The sequence below is a fragment of the Macrotis lagotis genome, chromosome 1 (assembly GCF_037893015.1).
Source record: "Macrotis lagotis isolate mMagLag1 chromosome 1, bilby.v1.9.chrom.fasta, whole genome shotgun sequence".
NCBI lineage: Eukaryota > Metazoa > Chordata > Mammalia > Peramelemorphia > Peramelidae > Macrotis > Macrotis lagotis.
The window spans coordinates 858,877,181-858,895,772 of record NC_133658.1 but is presented as its reverse complement, the minus strand read 5'-3'; the positions used below and the strand labels follow the sequence as shown (position 1 = coordinate 858,895,772).

The 18,592-nt window shown below is 40.0% G+C and overlaps 1 protein-coding gene across 13 annotated transcripts in view; it reads right to left on the bottom strand.

Moving 5' to 3' along the window:
* Nucleotides 1-18,592, bottom strand: part of PHC2 (polyhomeotic homolog 2) — a 145,837-nt gene that overhangs the window by 83,320 nt on the left and 43,925 nt on the right. The window contains exon 1 of one of the 13 annotated variants that reach the window (XM_074217854.1): nt 6,778-7,114. The exons of the other annotated variants lie outside the window; for them this stretch is intronic. The gene's annotated coding sequence lies outside the window, so the exon portion shown is untranslated. Of the gene's footprint in view, nt 1-6,777; nt 7,115-18,592 lie in introns of those variants that run through there. 13 annotated transcript variants of the gene reach the window in all.

Sequence of the window (18,592 nt, the reverse complement as noted above, 5' to 3'; positions counted from 1 at the left end):
TTCTATCGCAAAATCCATTTGCTGTGAATTGCAGATCCTCTGGTGCAGCAGAATCCTAAGAACTCTGTCTGAAGTCTCTTGGGGGCATTTATGAGGGACACAGGCGGGGGTCAACAGGAAATGAGAGGTCTGATCAGCTCCATAAAAGCTGTGGTGACAACTGCTACAACAGAAGCTGGAGTCTTCAGGGAAACAGGCAGGGTGAAGCAGGCCAGGGCAGGTCACAGACCCTAGGTGCCAACTAGCACCTGGTCAAGAGAAACAGCAGCAAAGGGCTCGGGAAGAGCTAAAATATTGGTTTGCATCAGTCTAGTTACATAATCTTCCTGGAAAAACCAAGGACTCCAGGTCAGTAGAGCTAGTTCTGAAAACCTGGGGGTTTTCTGTGGCCTGAGGGTGAAAAGTGGAAGAGGAAGATGGAAAAATAGTCAGAGAGCAGCTCCTGTGGAAAACACCTGTGGGTGTGACTGGATCACAAGTTCAACCGGACAAGGCAGCTACCAAAAGCAAATACACTGGGGTAAAAGCAGAAGCAAGAGTGTAGCCCAGGAGGAATGAGGATAGTTTTGCAGGATCTATGGCCTCAGCCAGACATCTGGAGCCTCCCTTCACTTCTGAGTGCCCCACTGAAGAAATGTTGGAACCCTGATGACTAGGATGGTACTGGGCTTCCTATGGAGAGGGAGCTTGAAGAAAGAGAGTGTGTGTGGGTGAGGGCAGCAAGGGAGGGGAGGGCCCCAAAGGAGACAGCATAGTTAGCTTGAAGAGAAGCCTTAGTAGGAAACAGAGCAATATACAAGTATTTGAAAGGCTGTCAACTGAAAGAGAGATTAGTGTTGTTTTTCTTGGACCTAGTATGCATATCTTAATAAATGTTCCTTGAATTGTTGAAGGAATGAGGAACAATGGGTGTAAGCTACAAAGAGACAGATTTCCGCTCCATATAAGGATAATTTTTTTTTTAACAATCAGAGCTATCAAATTCAGTCCAACTGTGATTAATTATCTCCCAATTGCCAGGTATGGTCCTGGTTTTGGGGCTGTCCCTGCCTGTCAGGAGCATCCATTTTAGGAGAGAATACAGAATAAATACAATGTAAAGATAGTTGTGGGGGAGGACACTAACAACAGGAGGAATTAAGAAAGTCTTCCTCCTGGAGGAGATAACACCTGAGTTCCCTGAAGGTTCACCAGTATAATTATGGATGTTAAAAAGGGATTATGTTAAAAGAGATATTCTTCTGGGGACAGGTTGAACTAGATAACTTTCAAGATTCTTTTATGAAGAATGCCACAGAGTCTTTCTAGAGGATAACAAATTCCACATCTTAGAACTGAATTGGGCTTGAATTTTGCCCATGATGATCCCAGATTGGTTGGTGGTTCTGCCACTGCTAGTTTCTAATAGCCACAGCTGAATCATATTAATGGTAATAAAGCACAGCTGGTCCCCATCCTGCTGACTTCTCTTCCTTTTCCTCTCATTTTCTGTTCTCCTTGGCCCATGACTTATGCCAACGGGCCCCCATGAGCTGTCCCTAATAATAGCTTATATTTCAATAGCAGCTTCCAGGTTCCAAATGTAGTGAAATAGGTAGTGTGGGGTCTTGCAAATATTAAGTTTCTTAAGAAAAGAACTGAGACTCAGAAGGAAAAGTGACATGCTGGAGGTCAAGTTTTCTTTTCCTCTGGGTTTCCAGTCTCTCAGTCTAGCAAGCTTTGTCCTCCTCAGCTCTCCTTTCCCCTTAGCTTCTCATGTGGCATTAAGGCTCAAAAAATTTACTGACCACTCTAAGTGATCATTTACAGAAATCACAGATTATTTAGTCTAACTCTATATTTGAACAGAAATTCTCTTTGTAAAAACTTACCTTTCTAAAACACTTTAGGTTTTACAAAGCACTTTCCTCACAAACAAACCTGAAAGACAGGCAGTATAAAATGATAGAGGAAAGAGCACTGGCTTGGGAGTTTAGAAGATGGTTCAAATCTCACTTCTGCTACTAACTAGCCTTGTGGTTGAAAAGCTCTTTTTTACCTTTTTATGGGCTTCTACATTATATCAGCTGAAGTGATTGAAGAAGATTTCTAAGTTCCCTTCTAAACCTTATAATCTTATTTACTCTAGTTGTTTTTTTTTTAAATAAATAGAGCTCTGAGAAGTCCAGTGACTTATGCAGGGTCACATGACTGGTGCTTGCCCAAATCAAGGTCTGTCTCCAAGACCTCCAGAAGCCTTCTTTTTATATTACCTCCAGGAAAGTCACCCCCACCCCACAGGGACCCAATCACTTTGTAATTTACAATTTTTCTCCAAGAAAGCACCAGAGAGATGAAATCATAGGATTCAAGCAAAAAAAGGGGAAAAATATCACATTCCTACAACTTTTCTTCTTTAGGTAAACTTCTTCCATAGATTCTTATGTCTTGAGGAGGAGTTGGGTCAAAGGCTCCTGGTGGCCTGTTTCCAACTGAATCTGCTTCCCTCAGCTCTTCTTTCTAAGGCTTTTCCTCTTTTTGTGTTTCTTCCTAAACTCCACTGGCACCAGGATAAAAAAGGAAAATCTTCTGTTTAGTTTTAAAAATCCTTCATAATTTGGCTCTTGCCTATTCTTTTAAATTTATTGTACATCAGTCCCTTTCCCAAACCCCATAGTCCAGCCAAACTAGCTTTCTAGTTGTTTCTCCATTTCCATTTCCAGCTCCATGCCTTTGAATTGGCTATCCATAATGTCTAGACAGGGTAGCTAAGTAGCTCAGTAAATAAAGCCCTGGGCTTAGTGTGTTCAAATACAGTCTCAGCTAGTAAGCTGTATGTTTGCCTCACTTCCCATATGTAAAATAAGCTGGAGAAGGAAATGGCAAACCCACCAATTGGGGTCATGAAGAGCTGGACAAGACTCTTACAATCCTTTGTTTCCTTCAACTCTGCTTAAGCAATCTCTTCTAGTCTTTCTTCAACCCCATAGCTACTAGTTCCTACTCTCACAAGAATCTGTAATTGCCACACAACTTGTATTTATTTTGTATATACTTTTATGGGTACGTGTTATATTATCTCCTCTGAGAAGATGTAAGCTACCTGAGGGTAGGGACTGTTTCATTTTTATATATATATCCCTAGAGACCAGCACAGTGCCCAGTATATAGTAGGCACTCAACTCTTTTTTTAATAATTGGGATGATTCTGGCTAAGTTGAGTATCAGCCCCAGCTTTGTGTCTTCCTTGGTTATCTCTATTTATTCTTTGCAGGTGAAGCCTTAGAAAGATGATGAAATCCTATCAGATAGCCTGGAGGATGATTTTAGCCTGACTCCTCTAACCTGCATCCATGAACTACACTTCCTAATAAAATTTGCTTCATCAATGAATCCCAATATTTTCTAAATATATTTAGTTTTCATTTGTCTAACTGGAAAATAGCCACCTGGACAACTGTTACTTGACACCTTTCTTGAGAGGAGAAAGAATACAAAGTGAAGGCAGATGGGTTTCCTTGGGGAGGAATATTTGAGCAGTGGTGTGGTCTAGTAGGTAAAACCCATGATATGAAATCAGAATGGCTGAGTTTAAATCTTGGGTCTCAAATCTGTCTTAGAGCTAAGTGACTTTCAGCAAATCACTTCCACTTTCTGAACTTCAGTCTCCCCATCCATAAAAATGAGGGAGGATAGAGAAGATACTCTCTAAATACTCTCTAAAATACATTCCAATTCTAAATCTATGATTTTATGCCTACAACTATGGAAAACAAAGTCACCCTATATAAGTCAGAATATAGTTTCAATTAGCTTCTGGCCAGAGGAAAGGGAAAGGGAAAGGGAAAGGGAGGTAAAAAAGGGAAGGAAAAGAAAAGGAGAAAAGTCTAGTTATGTTGGAAAAAAAAGATTAGGAAAAGGAAGAACTTGTTGTTCTTCTAACTCCAAGCTGTCAGGTCCCTTGGAGGTCATCTTGTACTGTGCCCTACTTCTACATAAGGGAACTGAGGTCTAGAGTAAGGAAGTCATTGGTGATTGGCCTATGACCTATGACCGTGAAGCAGGAGAGTCAAGATCAAAACCTGGATCCAATGACTTCATGCCTGATAAACCTTCCACTTTGTAACTGGACAGGTTTGATTCCTTTCAGAATCTGCAAGTTAGATCTTTTTTCTCTTGTGCTTGAGTCAGCACATTTTTTGAAAAATAAATCTGCTAAGAACTCTGTCAAACTAAATTTCTCCATCTCCCAATTCTAGGTCAATAGCTGCATTCTATACAAACTAGAATGAATCTAGAGGATAATAACCAGAGGCTTGAGGAGTCTAGACATCATACTTTTCCAGAGCAAGTTGAAGGGCTCAGAGATGCTGAACCTAGAGAAGTGAAGACTTAGGGATCATGTGAGAACTATCTTTAAGGTTTTGAAGGGCTATCATGTGAAATAGGAGAGTTAGACCATTCTGCTTGGCTAACATGGCAATAGCTGGAAATTATAGGAAATTGAGTCATTCTGTATTTGGCTCAATTTAAGAGAAAATTTCCTAAAAGTCAGAGGTATCTTGAAGTAGAATGCTGCCTTGAGAAAGAGGTTATTTATCAATAGAAATCTTCATGCAGAAGCCTAAAAATCACTTGTCAGGAATGTCTTAGTAGAGATCAATGTTTCCAGTAGGGGCTAGAATAGATGACCTTTGAGGCTCATCTGAGATTTTGTGAGCCTATGAAAGTTAAATCTTTGATCTCTCTTTTCCTTATTTCCTTATTTCTACCACAGAGATCCTGTGCCTATAAGTTGACTGGCATGGACTTCTATGCTTGTTCTATGCCTTCTATGCCCAAAGTTACATTCCCTTGTAATGACTTTTATGAGTCTTACCATCTAGTGGAAATGGACAAAAGATCAAGTTGCTGTGGTTCTCAATTAAGAGTCAGAGCAGCTGCTCCCCCTGGGCCACACAATAAAGCCAAACACTGAAGAAACCTTAGAATGCAGGCACTAGACTCTTGTGAATGAACAGATGGGAACATGAAGGATGATGATAAAAGCTTTCCAAGGTCCTATGGAAAGTCAGCACTAAGGTTGAGGGGACAAAGGATTTCCATTTTTGGTGAGGTAGCAAGAAAGAATTTGGGGAGGTGGCCTATGGGAGGAGTCCAGGAATATCACAAAGTATGGAGTCAAGGAAACATAGGGATTAAAAAATCAGGGTTTCAGAGCTACATGAAACTTTGGAGATCATTTAGTCTAATTAGCACATGTTAGATGAAGGAAATTGTAACTTGGCCAAAGTGAGTCAAACAATATATGTCAGATTCAGGATTCAAGCCCAGGTCTTCTGACTCTAAATACATTCTTTCTATTACACTGCTCTGCCTATGAGGATAGGCAGAGTAGGGGTCTGGGAGAGAGAGATCTTGTCATGGCAAGTATGCCAAGTGGTCACTCAGTAGCTTGGACTGCCTACACTGGAAATGTTCCAAAGCTGGAGTAGTAGCTACATCTGCACATCTGGGGAAAGGGAGAGAAAGGGTGTGAGAGAATGAAGAGGTTTCTCTTCTGTAGTTTCCTGGCTCCACTAACAGCTTCTCTTTTTTCTCTTACCATGCTGAATGTTACCCACTCTGCACAAAGCCTGACTTAATATCGACTCCATATGAGCCAGGTGAAATAGATTCTTACAAGCCTGGATATGGGGATTTTGAGTAGGGATCTTGGGTTGGGGGGTGGGGGGTGGAGAAAACTGAACAGGAAGAATAGCCAGACAGAGAGGGACCCCAGAGGGACTACAGGCAGCTAAACTCAGGAGGAGTCATCAATCTGGTAGACAGTGAATGGCAAAAGACAATTAGAATGCCCAGGGTTGCAGTGACTTAGTGATGTCTGTGGGATGGCAAAGGAAGATTGGGTGAGAAGGCCTTTTGGAGGACTGTAAAGGCAGGAAGCTAGAAGCCAGAATAGACACTTTAAGTCAAGTAGGAGGGATAAGGTAGATCAACAAACAAACAATTTACAGAACAAAAATTCAGGTTGGAATGACTATTTTGACATGCTTTTAAGGCATGGAAATAAGAAGAATGAAAAGAGAGATGTTACACATAATTTCATGTACACATGAACACACACATGTATGCATGCACGCACACAGAGGCCAATGCTGTCTTGGTACTCTTGCCTCTCCATCCATCTGTCAAGTCTAACAGGGCAGAAGGCTGGCCTGTTATGGCATGACTGAATGCCATTAGAACTAAATGCCTCAAGATGGAGCAAATTTCTACAGAAAGAGGTCTTGAAAAATGACATGGCCAGAAACTTAGGCTATGGTCTTTTCTTCCTTCTCAACTGAAATGCCTGGTCACCCTTCCCTCCCTCTTCCTCCCTCCCCCTCTCTCCCTCTGTCCTTCCATTCTCACACACACAAACATACACCCTCATGGATACATTCTCCCATTTTTCCCAGATAGACTCTTCCACCAGCAGCCTCTCCTGTGTGCACATGCTTGGACGTGCGCGTGCGTACATACTGACATTCTCTAAGACACAGCCACTTCCACACTGCCTGTCTTCAAGAGAGGTTCCTGAATATTAAGCACCACTGCCTGCAGCACCCCAGTTCCTTACTACCCCCTCCCCAACCAACCTTAAGATCACTCCAAAGGTCCAAGTCACTCAGCTTTAATCCCTATTACTGTTTCCTGTGAGTGGGGGCATCCCTAGTAGATCTGTCTTTTTAAAAGGAAAAAGACCAAGGTTGGCTCGAAAGAGGAACAATCCCAGCCCCAAACAGATTGTCCTACCGTTGGATGCAGGTTTGTGGCTGTGGCCTCCTGGCCTGGGAGACCATCCCATTTATCTCTCTTTGTTCCACTCCCTCTCTCGCCTCCTGCACAAGGCTGCAATCACACACACATACTCTGGGTCGGGAAAAAAAAAAGGACAGCCTAATTTCTTGATGATTATGTTGTTACCTAGCAACGGCCTATCACGGGCTAGGCTTTTTGCCTGCAGTATTTCATGCAAATAGTTTGGAGAAATTGCAGGGTAACCCAGGCTGCTTAGGCTGCTCTTCTCAAGGGACACATTACTGAATAAAACAAACCCAAAAGGAGACTACCCAAACCATGCACATGCTTTGCACTGCAGGCTATCAGAGTCCTCTCACTGCATCTACACAACCCCCCCACCCCACCCCATGCAGGGGAAGCAGCTAAGCTTCCCCTGTATTTGGGGCACTCTTGCTTACTCTCCCAAAGCTGGCCCACTCTAAGAAGCTCAAAAGTTCAGAGGAGCTTTTCTCCGGTTGATCATGCAGACAAATGTGTGCTATAGCAACCTTTGTTGTACTGGAGATATACTGGAAGAGGAAAAGTCTCCTTTTCCAGAAAAGCACCAAATGTCACTCTCTCAGTATAAGTCAATAGAGAATACCAGAATGGATCATTCTTAATTACCTTTCTTTCTTCCTTCTCATCTATCACGTCCTTAGGTTTCCCAGATGCCTAGGATCTACCCCCATTTATCCAGTTCTATAGGCATCTCTGCCTCTGCTTCTAGACCCCTGGCAGTAAACCGGTTTTACAATTGCATTTGACCTGCTGCCTCTTGGAAAAGGCTTTAGTTAAAGACAATGGCTAGGACTTGGTAGAGCTGATGAAAAGTGGAAATAGTGAATATAGGGAAGACAGACATATATGCTGTTGGTTAAGCTGTGAACTGATCTAACCTTTCTGGCTTCATGGATTTCCCCTTAGTATAATGTAAACTTCTTCAGGACAGGGACTGCTTTTCATTTTGCCTTTGTTGGTGGTGCTGTATTCAGGAAAAAAAGTTATGAAAACATTCATACCCTTTGAGCCAGAGAGCTCATTACTGAGCATATGCCTCAACAGGAAGTTAAAGATGGAAAGAGTTCAAAATATACTAAAATGTTTAAAACAGTACTCTTTGAGGCATCAAAGTACTGGAAAAAAAGTAAATGTTCAGCGGTTATCTGAAACAAGTCACTTAACCTTTAGTTAAGCCTTAGTTCCTTAACTAAGGGGGCTGGACTAGAAGGCATCTCTGGTCCCTTCTAGCTCTAAATTGATGTTCTAACATCTAGGATTCCATGATTGGGGAAAGGTTAAACAAACAATGGCAAATGAAGACAACTGAATACTACTATACTTAAAGAAATGATACATATTCAAAATTCAGAACTGAGAACTGATGTAAAGCAAGCAGAATCTGGCCAACATACATAATTACTACAACTATATAAATTTTCATTTATATGCAAACTGACTGTCTATAATTATAACAACCAATCTTGAAACCAGAGAAGAGAAAATGGACCTTCCCCTTTTCCCTGGAGAGATGAGGCATGATGGTTACCCCCTCAAATATAGTCAATTAATTAGGTGGATGTGTTTCTTTTTTTCCTTTATGAAACCTGGGAGGGGATAGGTGAGGATGGTGAGAGGTATATCTGGAAATGGCTGTGATGCAAAAAGAGATATAAATAAAACTTTAGAATAAAGACAATGGGTAAGGAAGTTTGAACAGCAGCTTGACAGTGCAATGGATATAGTGGTGGGCCTGGAATAGGAAAGACCTGAGTTCAAATCCAGCCTTCAAGTCTAACTACGTTAAGTGAATCTGGGGAAGTCACTTAATATTTGTTTTCTCACCTCCAAAATGAGAGTAATAATAGTCCTTAGTTCTCCGAGTTGTTGTGAAGATTAAATGAGATAATATGTATAAAGTACTTAGCACAGTGTCCAGCACATAAATGCCAGTCCCTCCCCCTGCCCCAGCCTTGAAACCCTTTACCTTAAACTGGACAGTATGAGGGTCTTCTTTCATCACCTCATTACCCAACCCCCTTTAGTTTGACTTCTGACCCCATCCCTATCTATTGAAACTACTCTCTCCAAGGTGCCCAGTGAATGTTGGGAAGTGATACATAAAGCCAAGAGTCAGAGGAGGGCTAGTGGTCCTGACTCCCACAGAGATAGGCATGAACTGGGCATCCTAGAAAGGAGGATTAAAGAAGGATGTTGGCAAGAAGACTAGGAAAAAAGAAAGACCCCAGATGGCACTATGGGCAGACTACAGTGGACTACCTGAAGCCTTGTCCACTCTGGCTCCTAACACTGGTGGAATCTAGGCAGGGGTCATCTAGGGGTCTGCTTTCTTCTGTAAACATGGGCATTCTCTCAAGATTCTGCCTCTGCTCTTCTTTCCTTTGCTAATTCCTGCTATTTCTTGATGTCAATTATCATATCCCTCGAGATACATCTTGTCTCTATTTCTGACTCCAACTTCTTCCCTGAACACGAGGACTGTTTTTCCAGCTATCTCACCTGTATATCGAGTCTCAAACTCAACATGTCAAAAATTGAATTGCCCTCAAAAAATAATACCCCTTCTCTCCATTTTCCTCTTGCTTTTGAAGACCTTTCTGAAATTTTCTCCCAGTCACCAAAGCTTGAAGCTTTTAGAATCATTCTTGATTCTTCCCTCCTCTTCATCCTCCGCCCCACTCAGCCAGTTGCCAAGTCTTATTTATTCTGTGTCTTGACTATCCCTTGCATCTGTCCTGTTTCTTGTTCCGATAGCCACTATCCCAATCCAGGCCCCTACCCTATCTCAGACACCCCCAGGGGCTGCTCCCTTTTGCCAATATGAGCCATGAGACTGACAGGTAAGCCAAGCCACAAGATCTCCCTGAGGGTTGTAATACTGACTCCCACTTCCTACACATATTTCTATCCCCACATTATCTCCTTTCTCAACAATACTCACAAAAAAAATTTCTCTTTCTCAAGACCTCAGGGTTTTCTGAGTCAAAGGTATTGTTTTCTCCTCAGATGTGCCAAGGCACTTTGGATTGTTCCTCTGTTTTACCACATTCTAATTTGTATGACATTATCCATGTTCGTGTTCCATTTCCAGAGAAGGTAGGATGACTGGGGGAGGGGCAGAGACTTGGTCCTTTTCCATGGGAATCAAAACATTAGCATTTGGCACAATCTGCTGTGGGTCTTTATTCACTTTCTCCTAACAATGAAAGGTCACCAAAGGAACCCACAGGACATCAGATATTTTTCATTCTTAGCACATGAAAAGCTCACCTTTTTCAGTAATTGAGTTTATGCTTTTCTTGACTTCATTCGTTTTCATAGTTCCTTACTGATGGTGTGCTGCAGCTTTCTCATAGCTGTTACAGGCAACTGTGACAAAGTCCCGGGGCTAGAGTCAGAAAGACCTGAGTTCAAATCCAACCTCAGATACTTTCTAGCTGTGAGACCCTGGGAAAGTCAGTTTGTCTCAATTTACTCAACTGTGGGAAATAAAATCCCTAAAATAGCCATCTCACAGGGTGGTTATGAAGATAAAATGAGATAATATTTCTTAAAACAGTGCCTGTCACATAGCAGGCACAATAGAAATGCTTATCCCTCAAGGTTTTCCTGTTTGATCCCATGGACTAATAGGTTATAATTAGGGGATGATTAGACATTCCTATCAACTACAAAAGTTGCCAATCTTCCCATCCCCATGAACTCAAGAGATGGAAAATCTTCCTCACCTCTGATGACTAGGTGACATAATACTACTTACCCCTGGACTCTAAAGAAAGGGTTGTCTAGGGTGCAGGACAACTTCAAGCTCTTCACATCAGTACAGATGAACCAACCAAGGTCCAGGTACTGAGGCAACTAGAGCCACTCTTCAAAGGAGGCAAGAAGACAAGAGCAATCTTGGGCTGAAACAGGCATTCCCATTCAAAAGGGACATTTTTTTTCACTTGGAACCTACAAGATAAAGTTCCAATATGATGATTCTAGATTGAATGGTGAGGAGCCTGTGATTAATGTGTGAGGGATAATAACTGAACAAGAAACTGCAGTCTGTTTTACAATGGAATTTGAAATTCCATTATGAAATGTATATAAACCTTTGGATCAAAGCCAGGATTGGACCAGTCCTCCCAGAGCTGGGATAAACCTATGAATGTGCTATGGCTGACTTCAATATCAACATATACCCTAAAGCTAGCCAGGATCTCAGTTTCCTAATCTGTCAAGTTAGTGAGTTCTAAATCTATGCTCCTAAAATCTTATAATCATCTCCTACTCATGTCATTGTCTTCTGTTTGGTTCTTACTTATCCTCTAGTATTTATGAGCTTTAATTCCTCTCAAACATAGCCAAACCAACAAATATTTACTAAATGAGTGCTATATTCAAGGCATGAGCTGCTAAGGTGGTGCAGTGTATAGATCTGAGTCAGGAAGAACCAAGTTCAACTCTGACCTCAGACATTACTTGGGTGTTCCTGGGCAAATCACTCTATCCTGTTTGTCTTAGTTTCCTTGTCTGTAAAGTGAGCTGGAGAAGGAAATGGTAAACCACTTAAATAAGAAACACCCTAAATGGATTCACAAAGGGTCAGACATGACTGAAATGACCAAACAACACATGCAAGACACCATGCTAGATGCTGAGAATTTGTTGCGGCTGTTCAGTTGTTTTCAGTCATTTTTGAGCTTTCATGACCTTATTTTGGTGTTTTTCTTGGCAGAGATGCTGGAGAGATTTGTCATTTTTCTTCTTCAGCTCATTTTACAGATGAGAAAACTGAGTCAGATAGCATTAAGTGACTTGCCCAGGGACACAAAATTACTAAGTGTCTGAGACTGGATTTGAATTCCTGAAGATGAATCTTCCTGATTCCAAGCCCGGCACCACCAACAAAGGCAAAATGAAAAGCAGTCCCTGTCCTGAAGAAGTTTACATTATACTAAGGGGCAAACATATAAATGAATAGATATATTTATGATAATTTGAAAAGGAAGGAGAGAGTACTAACAACTAGGGAGATTAGGAAAAACTATCTGTGAATGATGGTCCATGAGCATAACCTTTCAGATTCTGCAAATGCCCTTAGTCCATTTCCCCACACAAGCCCATGATCCCCTGGTAGTGATGTTGCAACTGGATGACAAGATCAGGCATTTAGAAGAGGGAAGAAAGCTAGACATGATTCCTTAAGTGCCTTGAATGGCATTTGGAATCAATGGAGTATGGAATTGAGAAGAGGGAAAAGGCAAGGAAAAATGTTACAGCCATTTGCAGTCTGGAGATTCTCTAGTCCCTGAGCAGCCCCATTTATTCTGCATAATTGCTTCATTTCCACTGGCAGTGCATCTCAAAATGAATTTCATTACTAGTGCCTGGGATATCATATTGATTACCAGGCTTCATTGATTTCTATCTGGCTAATTAGCATATAAATTAGCCATTTGAGGAAAGCATTAGGCAAAATTGAATATTCTTTTTAATCCTCTTTTAGAAGGTAAATGAAAATAGATGTGACCTATTAGGACCAATGCCCTTCATTGAGGCCCTATACCTCAATCCAGTCACTCTCTTTAACTGAACAACCCTCTAGAAGAAGAAGGGGCTCAGGTTCATAAAGGAAGCTTTGTGTGCATAACTGGAGCCCTGTAAGATATCAAGAGAGTCTGGAGGACAAGGAATATCTCATGGTTGAGTATTTCCTCTAGAGAAGTTCCCCTGAGATCCAAAGGCTCTTAGCTATCAGGCCTCCTGACAGTGATCTTGATAAGCTGCTTACTTCAAAGGCAGTGGCCCTTCTGTCGATCACTTTTACATCAGACAGCAGGAGAGATCAGGCATGGGTTTCCCAAAACCTGGGGCTGTGCTTTCTCTGAAGAGAGAAGTCAGCTTTGAACTCTTGCCTCCACCTGGTCTCCATTTCCCAGGCTGCTGCTCTCTGAAATAGGCTTATTAAACAAACCGTTCCCTGGAGATCTCAAGGTTTTTTGCTTCAGTTTTATGGGCAGTGCTTAGCAACTGATTACCTTCAATCAGAATAATAAGATCATATCACTCTAGAATGGTAAAAACTTTAATAAGAGACTACCTGGTACAATTCTCTCATTGTACATATGAAAAAACAGAGGCTCAAGAAGCTAAAGAAACTTTTTTTCAGGGACAGTAGGCCTTCCTGAGTCTAAGTCCAGCAGGTTCTTCATTAGACCACACTACTTCTATTCAGAATCCTAATCTGAGTGAGCATCAATAAGGCACGAGGGTCATCATTATAATTGCATTATCATCATCATCATCATCACTGTCACTACTCACAAATTAAAAGCTCTGAGGAGACACATAATTACTACTGGACACATTCCTGGAAGCTCAGAGTCATCAGCAGGACAATGAGCCAAGGAAAGTTGGTGGTGGTTAGTCCATGAACAATTCAATTGTCACCTTTTGCCAGCCTGATGCCCACACAAGAAGGCAACTCTGCATGTCTATCTGGAGATGTCAGTGCCAGGCTCTGAAGAACTAGGGGGAAGCAGTTCAGCCTTAGAGCTACTGCTCTTGTTTTCTAAACTGTAACCCGACCCAGATGGGAGATTTATATTCTGGGGAATTCAGCCATGCAACTGCTTTGCATTTCTACAGTGGCCTGCCACTACCAGCCAGCCAGTATTAATTGAGCAGCCACTATATGCTGAGGGCTCTTGGAGATAATGAAAGAGAAGAGACACAGTCCTTCCTCCACCCCCACCCTATTCCCATTCCCATTCCCCCCCCCCCAATAAGTTCAGTATATTTGGGAAAACACAGCTCAAATATTTTAATAAAATTTCAAGACTTTTATAGGGCAACAAACAAACAAATCCAGGGAAGAGAGTAGTGAAAAGCACTCTGAATATGAAGTCAAGAAAGTTTAAATCCTGATACTATCACATACCAGCTTGGGACAATTGATGTCTCTGAGTCTAAGCATTCACATTTATAAAATGGGGCTACTACATAGACTTTCTGTTTTCACACCTATTAATTTTTATTATTATTTTCATTTTTATTGAATTTTACAATTTTCCCCCCAATCTTGCTTCCCTCCTTCTACCCCCCACAGAAGGCAGACTGATAGTTTTTACATTGTTTTATGCTACACGTTGATCAAAATTGAATGTGTTTAGAGAAATATCATATCCTAAAGGAAAAAATAAAATATAAGAGGTAGCAAAATTACATAATAAGATAACTTTTTTAAAAATTAAAGGTAATAGTCTTTGGTCTTTGTTTAAAATAAAACTGACCAACTGGAAAAGGAATACAATGCATCAAAAAATAAAATTAACTAAATGGGAAAGGAATCACAAAAGTTAACTGAAGAAAATCAAACCCTAAAAATTAGAATTGGACAAATGGAAACTAATAACTCTATGAGACACCAAGATTCAATCAAACAAAACCAAAAGGCTGAAAAAATAGAAGAAAAGGTAAAGTGCCTTTTAGGAAAAGCAAACAACCTAGAAAATAGATCAAAAAGAGATCATTTACAAAGCCTTGACCAAAAAGAGACTGGAAAATATCTTTTTTCGAACTATATTTTAAAAAAGTAATATTTATTTGGAGTAATCTGAAGGGCAATAATTGGGAAAAACAGGGAGAAAGAAAAGGGAAATAGTGCTTCTAGATGGCAAACAATAGCACATTAGTTGGAATGTAAGCTCCTTGAGGGCAGGGGCTGTTTGTTACAACTTTTCCTCTATTGCTCCAGCATAGTACCTAGTACATAGTAAGCACTTAATATATGCTTGTTGATTGATCAATTCCAAAACAATCATCTGCAAAATTATGTGACTGATTAAAAATATTAAAGTATATAAGTGGAACTGATAGATAAGTAAAAATAAAAAATAACAAAACTCAACTAGTGTTCAATAAACTCATGAATATAGCTGCCTATGGGAAGTGATCCTTAACAAGAACTAGGAGGAAAAATGAAGAGTAGTTTAGTAGTTTAGTCCAAATCTTATCTCACAATAAGTTTCTTTTTTTTTTTCTTTTTTTTTTTTTAGGATTTTGCTAGGCAAATGGGATTAAAGTGGCTTGCCCAAGGCCACACAGCTAGTGTCTGAGGCCAGATTTGAACTCAGGTACTCCTGACTCCCAGGCTGGTGTTCTATCCACTGTACCACCTAGTCGCCCCAACACAATAAGTTTCAAATGGATACAAAAAGTCCTATTTTTTTAAATGAAGGGAAATATGAGGATCTCTCTCTCGTGGTTTCCTAGTCACTCTGGACATTGCCAAACTACACCATCTACCCTCTGGTGGCCCTCTTCTAGCAGAGCCTGGACTTGGATCTTGTCCATGTTCTGCAAGCTTGGGACCAATTCATCTTCTGCTATGCAGATGTGAACTTGGTAGGTTATCTGTTTAACTAACAGTAATCACTTTATGTGGGAACCCATGGTCCTCAGGTATAAAGGACAAGATGTAAAGGAAAAAGAATGCTCTTGCTAGGGGAAAATAGTTTTGTACTCCAGGATTTTGGTATATCTTTTTTGGTAAAATCTTTGTGAACTTAATAGATATTGAGGAAAAAACAAATGGTCAAACTGATATAGGTGAGGTATTATCTGGCAATAAATATTGGAGGAATATATCAAAATGGAAATTAGTAAATTACACTCAATCCCACAGTATTATTCCTAAACTCTGCAGGAGAGATGTTGTCTTGCTGAAAAGGACCTAATCTGCCAGTGGAGTTAAAGTTGGAAAATCAAGTTTATGATCTATACATGCAGCACATTTTTTAAAACCAAAGATAAAAATGAAACTAAAAACTACTTATCATAACCAATCTCAAATCTAGAGATTATTGAAGAAATGTCAGTCTCACCTTTTGTTAGAAAAGGAAAGAAATCTATAGGCATGGAATATATGTCTCAGTGTGTTGGGCTATATCAGAAGTATTGCTTAATTTTAATTTTTCTGTTACAAGATAAAGCTTACCAATTCAGAGAGAGAGAGAGAGAGAGAGAGAGAGAGAGAGAGAGAGAGAGAGAGAGAGAGAGAGAGAGAGAGAGAGAGAAGGTTATATTTAAAGAAATAAGCACAGGGGCGGCTAGGTGGTGTAGTGGATAAAGCACCGGCCTTGGAGTCAGGAGTACCTGGGTTCAAATCCAGTCTCAGACAATAATTACCTAGCTGTGTGGCCTTGGGCAAGCCACTTAACCCCACTGCCTTGCAAAAACCTTAAAAAAAAAAGTAAGCACAAAAGGCAGCAATAAAACTATAAAAGAGATCAAAGGAATTTAGGATTTTCTGACTCATTTATTTTACAGATGATGAGGAGACTAAGGCCCAGAAAAGTTAAGTGATTTGCCTAAATTCAAAGTGGTAAGTGGAAGAATCTGAACTCAGGTCTTCTGACTCCAAATAAAGTATTCTTTCTATTTTACCAAACTGCCCTTTTTTATAATAAAAATGTATAAGATGACTTAATTGGAAAGATACTTTAGTCTTAGGAAGATTAAAAGAAGTGGTGACAAAAAAACAATAAGGAGCTAGGTTAGGGTAGTGTCTGAATAATTATGAAAGATATTTATCTGAAAAATAACAGAAAAAATACTGGCAAAAATTGTGAAAAGAGGCAAAGAAAAGAGTGGGAAGAGGTGAAAATAGCTATAAGAATATACTAGCCTAGAGGAACTGAAGATCAAAGAGTTTTTGACTTGTTTCCTCTCCACTCCAAAGGATTCTGCACTAAACTAAGAGATTAATCCTGCTTTTTTTGCTCCTTTCATTCACTCTCATTCCCATACTCTGTAGCTTTGAATGATTGGCTCTCTCATCTTAAATTTTTCAGCTTGGCTTTAAGGAGTTCATTCAGTGAGGAGACTTGGAATCTGAAGACTTAGGTGATAGACCTACTTCTGTCTGTTACTAGTCATATGACCATATAGATTTACTTTTCTCACCTGTAAAATGGGAAAGTAATTCCTGCTTTATCCACAGCCCAAGGTGGTTGTGCTGAACAGATAAAACAATGTTATGTGAAACCATTTTGCAAACTTTAAAGCCTTAGGCAAATATAAGAAACCATGATAAATGCATGGAAACAAGGGGCATTAATGAGTTCTTGAAGCCCCACCAGCATCTCCATCTCTGATTTCTTACTAGATAATTTTCCTCACTCACAAACCCTCCACATTTTAGCCAATATATAATTGGAAGCTCAGAGTTGTTAACAGGGTGAGTCACATTTCAATAAATTTATTATAATATAAGCTTCTTGAAATCAAATAATTTTTTCCAGTTTGCTTAGGAAAAGATCAAGATTAGAACTGGAAGATACTTCAGAAGCCAACCAGTCTAATTCTCCCAGATGATCCCTTTTCAGATAAAGAAACTGAAGCCTAGGGAGATCAAGTGACTTGCCCAAGGCCACACAAGTAAGCTGTCCGACACACATCTTCTGGACTCTTGGAAACAGCATTACTTCCATATATCCCCAACACCTAAGAGGCAATGATCAGAGGCCAGTTTTGGAGTCATAAAGAGCCCTAAGGTACTTCTCATCCATTTTTGAACATGAGTAAATCATTCAATCTGTCAGTGCCCAAAGCAATTATCTAAGATTTCAAATTGCAGAAAAATTGCCAATATCTATATAGGTGGAGGTAATTCTTAGAGCACTGATGAAATCATAGGTCTTTAAGCCCCCTCATCCAAAACAAACAAACCTTGCAACCAGTTTTGTGAATAGTAGTAACAAATAGTAACAAAAGTATGTTTAAATGAATTTCCATTGCCGCATCTTCACTCATGTTGGTTCTATCATTTGAAACATGTTTTTTAAAAGATCATAGGTTTAGAACTAGAAGCAATATTAGAAGTCATCTAATCCACACTATCATTTTATGTAGTAAAAAATCAATGATGGGCTTTAAACACAGCCAGGCCCTCTGATTTCAGAGTCAGGGGTCTTTTCATTATATTATGCTATCTCCTTATGGCATGATGGAAGAAATTGGACTTTGGATCCAGGAGAAGTAAGGTTTAATTACAGCTGATACTGAGTCAGTTATTGGCCTACAGTAAGTCACTTAACTTCTTAGGTCCCCAGCTTCCTCATCAATAAAATGGGTATAATATAACCATTTCCACCCCTTCTCCCTCTTTCACAGAGCACTGATAAGGAAAAGAGTTTATAATCCTTAAAGTACTATGTAAGTGGTAGTTGTGGTTTATATGTGTATATATTTTTATATGTGTGTATATACAGATATATGCATGCATATTTTATATATGTATATACATACATGTGTATATATATATACACACACACACACACACACACACATATTTCTTCTCAATGAGATACAGCCAAGACACTGAGATAATGTTGAACAATACAGGAGTCCTTTACAGTGATACCTTATAAAAGTTCTTGAAAATTATCACTAACTTATTTACTGACTTCTATCTTCTTCCTTCCAACCTCTGATTAACAGGGGCTAGTATTCCTATGTGTTCCTTTAAATCATTTTTCTTCTCTGTTGTCTTCCAAACATCTTCCATTCCTTTATGGAATACTTCATTCTTCTTAATGCTGTATCCTAGTAAATAGGGAAACATACCTAACCTCAAGTCCTATAACCTTTTCCTTGAATTTTTTCCATGCACAGCTTTTACTTGGCAACAGTTCAATTAAGCAAACTTATATGAACAACCTCCTATGTTCCAGGCACTGAATTAGGTCCTGGGTATACAAAGACAAAAAAACCCCCC